We start from the raw sequence: 13,741 nt of genomic DNA on the forward strand, positions 1-13,741 counted from the left end.
ATCCCTCTGTGTGTAATGACTCTATATAATAGATCCCTCTGTGTGTAATGACTCTATATAATAGATCGCTCTGTGTGTAATATCTCTATATAATAGATCCGTCTGCGTGTAATGACTCTAAATTATAGATCCCTCTGTGTGTAATGACTCTATATAATAGATCCCTCTGTGTGTAATGACTCTATATAATAGATCCCTCTGTGTGTAATGACTCTATATAATAGATCCCTCTGTGTGTAATGACTCTATATAATAGATTGCTCTGTGTGTAATGACTCTATATAATAGATCCCTCTGTGTGTAATGACTCTATATAATAGATCCCTCTGTGTGTAATGACTCTATATAATAGATCCCTCTGTGTGTAATGACTCTATATAATAGATCCCTCTGCGTGTAATGACTCTATAGAATAGATCCCTCTGCGTGTAATGACTCTATATATTAGATCCCTCTGTGTGTAATGGCTCTATAGAATAGATCCCTCTGTGTGTAATGACTCTATATAATAGATCCCTCTGTGTGTAATGACTCTATATAATAGATCCCTCTGTGTGTAATGACTCTATATAATAGATCCCTCTGTGTGTAATGACTCTATATAATAGATCCCTCTGCATGTAATGACTCTATAGAATAGATCCCTCTGCGTGTAATGACTCTATATAATAGATCCCTCTGTGTGTAATGACTCTATAGAATAGATCCCTCTGTGTGTAATGACTCTATATAATAGATCCCTCTGCGTGTAATGACTCTATATAATAGATCCCTCTGTGTGTAATGACTCTATATAATAGATCACTCTCTGTGTAATGACTCTATATAATAGATCCCTCTGTGTGTAATGACTCTATATAATAGATCCCTCTGTGTGTATCGACTCTATATAATAGATCCCTCTGCGTGTAATGACTCTATATAATAGATCCCTCTGTGTATAATGACTCTATAGAATAGATCCCTCTGTGTGTAATGACTCTATATAATAGATCGCTCTGTGTGTAATGTCTCTATATAATAGATCTGTCTGCGTGTAATGACTCTATATAATAGATCGCTCTGTGTGTAATGTCTCTATATAATAGATCCGTCTGCGTGTAATGACTCTATATAATAGATCCCTCTGTGTGTAATGACTCTATATAATAGATCCCTCAGTGTGTAATGACTCTATATAATAGATCCCTCTGTGTGTAATGACTCTATATAATAGATCCCTCTGTGTGTAATGACTCTATATAATAGATCCCTCTGTGTGTAATGACTCTATATAATTGATCACTGTGAGTAATTACTCTATATAATAGATCCCTCTCTGTGTAATGACTCTATATAATAGATCCCTCTGTGTGTAATGACTCTATAGAATATATCCCTCTGTGTGTAATAACTCTATATAACAGATTGCTCTGTGTGTAATGACTCTATATAATTGATCCCTCTGTGTGTAATGACTCTATATAATAGATCCCTCTGTGTGTAATGACTCTATATAATAGATCCCTCTGTGTGTAATGACTCTATATAATAGATCCCTCTGCGTGTAATGACTCTATATAATAGATCCCTCTGTGTGTAATGGCTCTATATAATAGATCCCTCTGTGTGTAATGACTCTATATAATAAGTCGCTCTGTGTGTAATGACTCTATATAATAGATCTCTGCATGTAATGACTCTATATAATAGATCGCTCTGTGTGTAATTACTTTATATAATAGATCACTCTGTGTGTAATGACTCTATATAATAGATCGCTCTGTGTGTAATGACTCTATATAATAGATCCCTCTGTGTGTAATGACTCTATATAATAGATCCCTCTGTGTGTAATGACTCTAAATAATAGATCCCTCTGCGTGTAATGACTCTATATTATAGATCTCTGCGTGTAATGACTCTATATAATAGATCACTCTGTGTGTAATGACTCTATATAATAGATCGCTCTGTGTGTAATGACTCTATATAATAGATCGCTCTGTGTGTAATGACTCTATATAATAGATCACTCTGTGCGTAATGACTCTATATAATAGATCCCTCTGTGTGTAATGACTCTATATAATAGATCCCTCTGTGTGTAATGACTCTATATAATAGATCGCTCTGTGTGTAATGACTCTATATAATAGATCCCTCTGCGTGTAATGACTCTATATAATAGATCCCTCTGTGTGTAATGACTCTATATAATAGATCGCTCTGTGTGTAATGACTCTATATAATAGATCCCTCTGTATGTTATGACTCTATATAATATATCCCTGTGTATAATGACTCTATATAATAGATCCCTCTGTGTGTAATGACTCTATATAATAGATCCCTCTGTGTGTAATGACTCTATATAATAGATCCCTCTGTGTGTAATGACTCTATATAATAGATCCCTCTGTGTGTAATGACTCTATATAATAGATCCCTCGGTGTGTAATGATTCTATATAATAGATCCCTCTGTGTGTAATGACTCTATATAATAGATCCCTCTGTGTGTAATGACTCTCTATAATAGATCCCTCTGTGTGTAATGACTCTATATAATAGATCCCTCTGTGTGTAATGACTCTCTATAATAGATCCCTCTGTGTGTAATGACTCTATATAATAGATCGCTCTGTGTGTAATGACTCTATAAAATATATCCCTCTGTGTGTAATGACTCTGTATAATAGATCCCTCTGTGTGTAACGACTCCATATAATAGATCCCTCTGCGTGTAATGGCTCTATATAATAGATCCCTCTGTGTGTAATTACTCTATATAATAGATCCCTGTGTGTAATTACTATATATAATAGATCCCTCTGCGTGTAATGACTCTATATAATAGATCCCTCTGTGTGTAATGACTCTATATAATAGATCCCTCTGTGTGTAATGACTCTATATAATAGATCCCTCTGTGTGTAATGACTCTATATAATAGATCCCTCTGTGTGTAATGATTCTATATAATAGACCCCTCTGTGTGTAATGACTTTATATAATAGATCCCTCTCTGTGTAATGACTCTATATAATAGATCCCTCTGTGTGTAACGACTCTATATAATCGATCCCTCTGCGTGTAATGACTCTATATAATAGATCCCTCTGTGTGTAATGACTCTATATAATAGATCGCTCTGTGTGTAATGATTCTATATAATAGATCACTCTCTGTGTAATGACTCTATATAATAGATCCCTCTCTGTGTAATGACTCTATATAATAGATCCCTCTGTGTGTAATTACTCTATATAATAGATCCCTCTCTGTGTAATAACTCTATATAATAGATCCCTCTGTGTGTAATGACTCTATATAATAGATCGCTCTGTGTGTAATGATTCTATATAATAGATCCCTCTTTGTGTAATGACTCTATATAATAGATCCCTCTCTGTGTAATGACTCTATATAATAGATCCCTCTCTGTGTAATGACTCTATATAATAGATCCCTCTGTGTGTAATGACTCTATATAATAGATCCCTCTTTGTGTAATGACTCTATATAATAGATCCCTCTCTGTGTAATGACTCTATATAATAGATCCCTCTCTGTGTAATGACTCTATATAATAGATCCCTCTGTGTGTAATGACTCTATATAATAGATCCCTCTGTGTGTAATGACTCTATATAATAGATCCCTCTCTGTGTAATGACTCTATATAATAGATCCCTCTCTGTGTAATGACTCTATATAATAGATCCCTCTGTGTGTAATGACTCTATATAATAGATCCCTCTTTGTGTAATGACTCTATATAATAGATCCCTCTCTGTGTAATGACTCTATATAATAGATCCCTCTCTGTGTAATGACTCTATATAATAGATCCCTCTGTGTGTAATGACTCTATATAATAGATCCCTGTGTGTAATTACTATATATAATAGATCCCTCTGCGTGTAATGACTCTATATAATAGATCCCTCTGTGTGTAATGACTCTATATAATAGATCCCTCTGTGTGTAATGACTCTATATAATAGATCCCTCTGTGTGTAATGACTCTATATAATAGATCCCTCTGTGTGTAATGATTCTATATAATAGACCCCTCTGTGTGTAATGACTTTATATAATAGATCACTCTCTGTGTAATGACTCTATATAATAGATCCCTCTGTGTGTAACGACTCTATATAATCGATCCCTCTGCGTGTAATGACTCTATATAATAGATCCCTCTGTGTGTAATGACTCTATATAATAGATCGCTCTGTGTGTAATGATTCTATATAATAGATCACTCTCTGTGTAATGACTCTATATAATAGATCCCTCTCTGTGTAATGACTCTATATAATAGATCCCTCTGTGTGTAATGACTCTATATAATAGATCCCTCTCTGTGTAATAACTCTATATAATAGATCCCTCTGTGTGTAATGACTCTATATAATAGATCGCTCTGTGTGTAATGATTCTATATAATAGATCCCTCTTTGTGTAATGACTCTATATAATAGATCCCTCTCTGTGTAATGACTCTATATAATAGATCCCTCTCTGTGTAATGACTCTATATAATAGATCCCTCTGTGTGTAATGACTCTATATAATAGATCCCTCTTTGTGTAATGACTCTATATAATAGATCCCTCTCTGTGTAATGACTCTATATAATAGATCCCTCTCTGTGTAATGACTCTATATAATAGATCCCTCTGTGTGTAATGACTCTATATAATAGATCCCTCTGTGTGTAATGACTCTATATAATAGATCCCTCTCTGTGTAATGACTCTATATAATAGATCCCTCTCTGTGTAATGACTCTATATAATAGATCCCTCTGTGTGTAATGACTCTATATAATAGATCCCTCTGTGTGTAATGACTCTATATAATAGATCCCTCTGTGTGTAATGACTCTATATAATAGATCCCTCTGTGTGTAATTACTCTATATAATAGATCCCTCTGTGTGTAATTACTCTATATAATAGATCCGTCTGCGTGTAATAACTCTATATAATAGATCCCTCTGTGTGTAATGACTCTAAATAATAGATCCCTCTGTGTGTAATGACTCTATATAATAGATCCCTCTGTGTGTAATGACTCTATATAATAGATCCCTCTGTGTGTAATGACTCTATATAATAGATCCCTCTGTGTGTTATGACTCTATATAATAGATCCCTCTGTGTGTAATGACTCTATATAATAGATCCCTCTGTGTGTAATGACTCTATATAATAGATCCCTCTGTGTGTAATGACTCTATATAATAGATCACTCTGTGTAATGACTCTATATAATAGATCCCTCTCTGTGTTATGACGCTATATAATAGATCCCTCTGTGTGCAATGACTCTATAGAATAGATCCGTCTGTGTGTAATGACTCTATATAATAGATTGCTCTGTGTGTAATGACTCTATATAATAGATCCCTCTGTGTGTAATGACTATATATAATAGATCCCTGTGTATAATGACTCTATATAATAGATCCCTCTGTGTCTAATGACTCTATATAATATATCCCTCTGTGTGTAATGACTCTATATAATAGATCCCTCTGCGTGTAATGACTCTATATAATAGATCCCTCTGTGTGTAATGACTCTATATAATAGATCACTCTCTGTGTAATGACTCTATATAATAGATCCCTCTGTGTGTAATGACTCTATATAATAGATCCCTCTGTGTGTATCGACTCTATATAATATATCCCTCTGCGTGTAATGACTCTATATAATAGATCCCTCTGTGTATAATGACTCTATAGAATAGATCCCTCTGTGTGTAATCACTCTATATAATAGATCGCTCTGTGTGTAATGTCTCTATATAATAGATCTGTCTGCGTGTAATGACTCTATATAATAGATCGCTCTGTGTGTAATGTCTCTATATAATAGATCCGTCTGCGTGTAATGACTCTATATAATAGATCCCTCTGTGTGTAATGACTCTATATAATAGATCCCTCAGTGTGTAATGACTCTATATAATAGATCCCTCTGTGTGTAATGACTCTATATAATAGATCCCTCTGTGTGTAATGACTCTATATAATAGATCCCTCTGTGTGTAATGACTCTATATAATTGATCACTGTGAGTAATTACTCTATATAATAGATCCCTCTCTGTGTAATGACTCTATATAATAGATCCCTCTGTGTGTAATGACTCTATAGAATAGATCCCTCTGTGTGTAATAACTCTATATAACAGATTGCTCTGTGTGTAATGACTCTATATAATTGATCCCTCTGTGTGTAATGACTCTATATAATAGATCCCTCTGTGTGTAATGACTCTATATAATAGATCCCTCTGTGTGTAATGACTCTATATAATAGATCCCTCTGCGTGTAATGACTCTATATAATAGATCCCTCTGTGTGTAATGGCTCTATATAATAGATCCCTCTGTGTGTAATGACTCTATATAATAAGTCGCTCTGTGTGTAATGACTCTATATAATAGATCTCTTCATGTAATGACTCTATATAATAGATCGCTCTGTGTGTAATTACTTTATATAATAGATCACTCTGTGTGTAATGACTCTATATAATAGATCGCTCTGTGTGTAATGACTCTATATAATAGATCCCTCTGTGTGTAATGACTCTATATAATAGATCCCTCTGTGTGTAATGACTCTAAATAATAGATCCCTCTGCGTGTAATGACTCTATATAATAGATCTCTGCGTGTAATGACTCTATATAATAGATCACTCTGTGTGTAATGACTCTATATAATAGATCGCTCTGTGTGTAATGACTCTATATAATAGATCGCTCTGTGTGTAATGACTCTATATAATAGATCACTCTGTGCGTAATGACTCTATATAATAGATCCCTCTGTGTGTAATGACTCTATATAATAGATCCCTCTGTGTGTAATGACTCTATATAATAGAGCGCTCTGTGTGTAATGACTCTATATAATAGATCCCTCTGCGTGTAATGACTCTATATAATAGATCCCTCTGTGTGTAATGACTCTATATAATAGATCGCTCTGTGTGTAATGACTCTATATAATAGATCCCTCTGTATGTTATGACTCTATATAATATATCCCTGTGTATAATGACTCTATATAATAGATCCCTCTGTGTGTAATGACTCTATATAATAGATCCCTCTGTGTGTAATGACTCTATATAATAGATCCCTCTGTGTGTAATGACTCTATATAATAGATCCCTCTGTGTGTAATGACTCTATATAATAGATCCCTCGGTGTGTAATGATTCTATATAATAGATCCCTCTGTGTGTAATGACTCTATATAATAGATCCCTCTGTGTGTAATGACTCTCTATAATAGATCCCTCTGTGTGTAATGACTCTATATAATAGATCCCTCTGTGTGTAATGACTCTCTATAATAGATCCCTCTGTGTGTAATGACTCTATATAATAGATCGCTCTGTGTGTAATGACTCTATATAATATATCCCTCTGTGTGTAATGACTCTGTATAATAGATCCCTCTGTGTGTAACGACTCCATATAATAGATCCCTCTGCGTGTAATGGCTCTATATAATAGATCCCTCTGTGTGTAATTACTCTATATAATAGATCCCTGTGTGTAATTACTATATATAATAGATCCCTCTGCGTGTAATGACTCTATATAATAGATCCCTCTGTGTGTAATGACTCTATATAATAGATCCCTCTGTGTGTAATGACTCTATATAAAGATCCCTCTGTGTGTAATGACTCTATATAATAGATCCCTCTGTGTGTAATGATTCTATATAATAGATCCCTCTGTGTGTAATGACTTTATATAATAGATCCCTCTCTGTGTAATGACTCTATATAATAGATCCCTCTGTGTGTAACGACTCTATATAATCGATCCCTCTGCGTGTAATGACTCTATATAATAGATCCCTCTGTGTGTAATGACTCTATATAATAGATCGCTCTGTGTGTAATGATTCTATATAATAGATCACTCTCTGTGTAATGACTCTATATAATAGATCCCTCTCTGTGTAATGACTCTATATAATAGATCCCTCTGTGTGTAATGACTCTATATAATAGATCCCTCTCTGTGTAATAACTCTATATAATAGATCCCTCTGTGTGTAATGACTCTATATAATAGATCGCTCTGTGTGTAATGATTCTATATAATAGATCCCTCTTTGTGTAATGACTCTATATAATAGATCCCTCTCTGTGTAATGACTCTATATAATAGATCCCTCTCTGTGTAATGACTCTATATAATAGATCCCTCTGTGTGTAATGACTCTATATAATAGATCCCTCTTTGTGTAATGACTCTATATAATAGATCCCTCTCTGTGTAATGACTCTATATAATAGATCCCTCTCTGTGTAATGACTCTATATAATAGATCCCTCTGTGTGTAATGACTCTATATAATAGATCCCTCTGTGTGTAATGACTCTATATAATAGATCCCTCTCTGTGTAATGACTCTATATAATAGATCCCTCTCTGTGTAATGACTCTATATAATAGATCCCTCTGTGTGTAATGACTCTATATAATAGATCCCTCTGTGTGTAATGACTCTATATAATAGATCCCTCTGTGTGTAATGACTCTATAGAATAGATCCCTCTGTGTGTAATTACTCTATATAATAGATCCCTCTGTGTGTAATTACTCTATATAATAGATCCGTCTGCGTGTAATAACTCTATATAATAGATCCCTCTGTGTGTAATGACTCTAAATAATAGATCCCTCTGTGTGTAATGACTCTATATAATAGATCCCTCTGTGTGTAATGACTCTATATAATAGATCCCTCTGTGTGTAATGAGTCTATATAATAGATCCCTCTGTGTGTTATGACTCTATATAATAGATCCCTCTGTGTATAATGACTCTATATAATAGATCCCTCTGTGTGTAATGACTCTATATAATAGATCCCTCTGTGTGTAATGACTCTATATAATAGATCACTCTGTGTAATGACTCTATATAATAGATCCCTCTCTGTGTTATGACGCTATATAATAGATCCCTCTGTGTGCAATGACTCTATAGAATAGATCCGTCTGTGTGTAATGACTCTATATAATAGATTGCTCTGTGTGTAATGACTCTATATAATAGATCCCTCTGTGTGTAATGACTCTATATAATAGATCCCTCTGTGTGTAATGACTCTATATAATAGATCCCTGTGTATAATGACTCTATATAATAGATCCCTCTGTGTCTAATGACTCTATATAATAGATCCCTCTGTGTGTGATCACTCTATATAATAGATCCCTCTGTGTGTAATGACTCTATATAATAGATCCCTCTGTGTGTAATGACTCTATATAACAGATCCCTCTGTGTGTAATGACTCTATATAATAGATCCCTCTGTGTGTAATGACTCTATATAATAGATCCCTCTGTGTGTAATGACTTTATATAATAGATCCCTCTGTGTGTAATGACTCTATATAACAGATCCCTCTGTGTGTAATGACTCTATATAATAGATCCCTCTGTGTGTAATCACTCTATATAATAGATCCCTCTGTGTGTAATGACTTTATATAATAGATCCCTCTGTGTGTAATGACTCTATATAATAGATCCCTCTGTGTGTAATGATTCTATATAATAGATCCCTCTGTGTGTAATGACTCTATATAATAGATCCCTCTGTGTGTAATGACTCTATATAATAGATCCCTCTGTGTGTAATGACTCTATATAATAGATCCCTCTGTGTGTAATGACTCTATATAATAGATCCCTCTGTGTGTAATGACTCTATATAATAGATCGCTCTGTGTGTAATGACTCTATATAATAGATCCCTGTGTGTAATGACTCTATATAATAAATCCCTCTGCGGGTAATGACTCTATATAATAGATCCCTCTGTGTGTAATGACTCTATATAATAGATCCCTCTGCGTGTAGTGACTCTATATAATAGATCCCTCTGTGTGTAATGACTCTATATAATAGATCCCTCTGTGTGTAATGACTCTATATAATAGATCCCTCTGTGTGTAATGACTCAATATAATAGATCGCTTTGTGTGTAATGATTCTATATAATAGATCCCTCTGTGTGTAATGACTCTATATAATAGATCCCTCTGTGTGTAATGACTCTATATAATAGATCCCTCTGTGTGTAATGACTCTATATAATAGATCCCTCTGTGTGTAATGACTCTATATAATATATCCCTCTGTGTGTAATGACTCTATATAATACTTCCCTCTGTGTGTAATGACTCTATATAATAGATCACTCTGTGTGTAATGACTCTATATAATAGATCCCTCTGTGTGTAATGACTCTATATAATAGATCCCTCTGTGTGTAATGACTCTATATAATAGATCACTCTGTGTGTAATGACTCTATATAATAGATCCCTCTGTGTGTAATGACTCTATATAATAGATCCCTCTGTGTGTAATGACTCTATATAATAGATCGCTCGGTGTGTAATGACTCTATATAATAGATCCCTGTGTGTAATGATTCTATATAATAGATCCCTCTGCGTGTAATGACTCTATATAATAGATCCCTCTGTGTGTAATGACTCTATATAATAGATCCCTCTGCGTGTAATGACTCTATATAATAGATCCCTCTGTGTGTAATGACTCTATATAATAGATCCCTCTGTGTGTAATGACTCTATATAATAGATCCCTCTGTGTGTAATGACTCAATATAATAGATCGTTTTGTGTGTAATGAATCTATATAATAGATCCCTCTGTGTGTAATGACTCTATATAATAGATCCCTCTGTGTGTAATGACTCTATATAATAGATCCCTCTGTGTGTAATGACTCTATATAATAGATCCCTCTGTGTGTAATGACTCTATATAATACTTCCCTATGTGTGTAATGACCCTATATAATAGATCCCTCTGTGTGTAATGACGCTATATAATAGATCCCTCTGTGTGTAATGACTCTATATAATAGATCCCTCTGTGTGTAATGACTCTGTATAATAGATCCCTCTGTGTGTAATGACTCTGTATAATAGATCCCTCTGTGTGTAATGACTCTATAGAATAGATCCCTATGTGTGTAATGACTCTATAGAATAGATCGCTCTGTGTGTAATGACTCTATATAATTTATCCCTCTGTGTGTAATGACTCTATATAATAGATCCCTCTGTGTGTAATGACGCTATATAATAGATCCCTCTGTGTGTAATGACTCTATATAATAGATCCCTCTGTGTGTAATGACTCTATAGAATAGATCCCTCTGCGTGTAATGACTCTATATAATAGATCGCTCTGTGTGTAATGACTCTATATAATAGATCCCTCTGTGTGTAATGACTCTATATAATAGATCCCTCTGTGTGTAATGACTCTATATAATAGATCCCTCTGTGTGTAATGACTCTATATAATAGATCCCTCTGTGTGTAATGACTCTATACAATAGATGCCTCTGTGTGTAATGACTCTATATAATAGATACCTCTGTGTGTAATGACTCTATATAATAGATCCCTCTGTGTGTAATGACTCTATATAATAGATGCCTCTGTGTGTAATGACTCTATATAATAGATCCCTCTGTGTGTAATGACTCTATATAATAGATCCCTCTGTGTGTAATGACTCTATATAATAGATCCCTCTGTGTAATGACTCTATATAATAGATCCCTCTGTGTGTAATGACTATATAATAGATCCCTCTGTGTGTAATGACTCTATATAATAGATGCCTCTGTGTGTAATGACTCTATATAATAGATCCCTCTGTGTGTAATGACTCTATATAATAGATCCCTCTGTGTGTAATGACTCTATATAATAGATCCCTCTGTGTAATGACTCTATATAATAGATCCCTCTGTGTGTAATGACTATATAATAGATCCCTCTGTGTGTAATGACTCTATATAATAGATCACTCTGTGTGTAATGACTCTATATAATAGATCCCTCTGTGTGTAATGACTCTATATAATAGATCCCTCTGTGTAATGACTCTATAGAATAGATCGCTCTGTGTGTAATGACTCTATATAATTGATCCCTCTGTGTGTAATGACTCTATATAATAGATCGCTCTGTGTGTAATGACTCTATATAATTGATCCCTCTGTGTGTAATGACTCTATATAATAGATCCCTCTGTGTAATGACTCTATATAATAGATGCTCTGTGTGTAATGACTCTATATAATTGATCCCTCTGTGTGTAATGACTATATAATAGATCCCTCTGTGTGTAATGACTCTATATAATAGATCCCTCTGTGTGTAATGACTCTATATAATAGATCACTCTGTGTGTAATGACTCTATATAATAGATCACTCTGTGTGTAATGACTCTATATAATAGATCCCTCTGTGTGTAATGACTCTATATAATAGATCACTCTGTGTGTAATGACTCTATATGATAGATCACTCTGTGTGTAATGACTCTATATAATAGATCCCTCTGTGTGTAATGACTCTATATAATAGATCCCTCTGTGTGTAATGACTCTATATAATAGATCGTTCTGTGTGTAATGACTCTATATAATAGATCCCTCTGTGTGTAATGACTCTATATAATAGATCACTCTGTGTGTAATGACTCTATATAATAGATCACTCTGTGTGTAATGACTCTATATAATATAGGAGTTTCACTTTTTGTATTGAAGAACTGAAATAAATTAACTTTTTGCTGATATTCTAATGTAGTGAGATGCACCTGTATTATGGATTTACTGTTTGATACATTTTTCTTGGGGTTTAGGCAGTATTATATATTTATGTCATGATAATAGTATGTAGCTTCTGTACAGTAAAAGTATGTGGGAAACGTACTGTATGGTCATATTATTTAAGCACTATATGGCAGCATTATTATTTGCTGTACAGTCCAATCTTCAGTAGATTTCTATTGCGCCATTATACTGTATATTCACACTATTGTTATATTATTTGCTGCTATACAGTAATAATGTTGAAATTTAACTTTATTTTGGTATTATTTTGGCACTATATGGCAGCATTATAAATTCACCATTTGATACATATTTTCTTGGGGATTACTTCAGTGTTATATTTTCACTGTATGATAGTATTATGTAGTTGATACATGGTAAACAATATGTGAAAATTGTACGGTTGTATTATTAAAACACTATATAGCAGCATTATGTATTCACTACAGTGCAATTTGATAGGTAAAATATGGCAGTATTATATAGGCACTGTATGGTGATATCATGTAGCTGCTACATGGTATACAGTATGTGAGAATTGTGCGGTTGTATCATTTAGGCACTATATGGCAGCATTATATGTTCACTATGATACCATTTAACAGTTAAAATATGGCAGCATTATATTTTCACTGTATGATAGTATTATGTAGCTGATACATGGCAAACAATATATGAGAATTGTACGGTTGTATTATTAAGACACTATATAGCAGCATTATATATTCACTATGGTACAATTTAATAGTTACCGGTAACCCAAGGCAGTATTATATATTCACCATTTGGTGATATTATGCTGCTGCTATATGGTACACAGTATGTGGGAATTGTATGGTTGTATTATTTAGACACTATATGGCAGCGTTATGTATTCACTACGTTACAACTTGATAGTTAAAATATGGCAGAATGATATTTTCGCTGTATGGTCATTCTATGTAGCTGCTATAAGTTACACAACACGTGACAATTGTATGGTTGTTTTATTTAGGCACGTTATAGCGGCATTATATGTTCACTATGGC

The sequence above is a fragment of the Phyllobates terribilis genome, unplaced genomic scaffold (genome assembly GCF_046119375.1).
Source record: "Phyllobates terribilis strain yellow unplaced genomic scaffold, ASM4611937v1 Scaffold_3__8_contigs__length_932513732, whole genome shotgun sequence".
Classification (NCBI taxonomy): Eukaryota; Metazoa; Chordata; class Amphibia; order Anura; family Dendrobatidae; genus Phyllobates; species Phyllobates terribilis.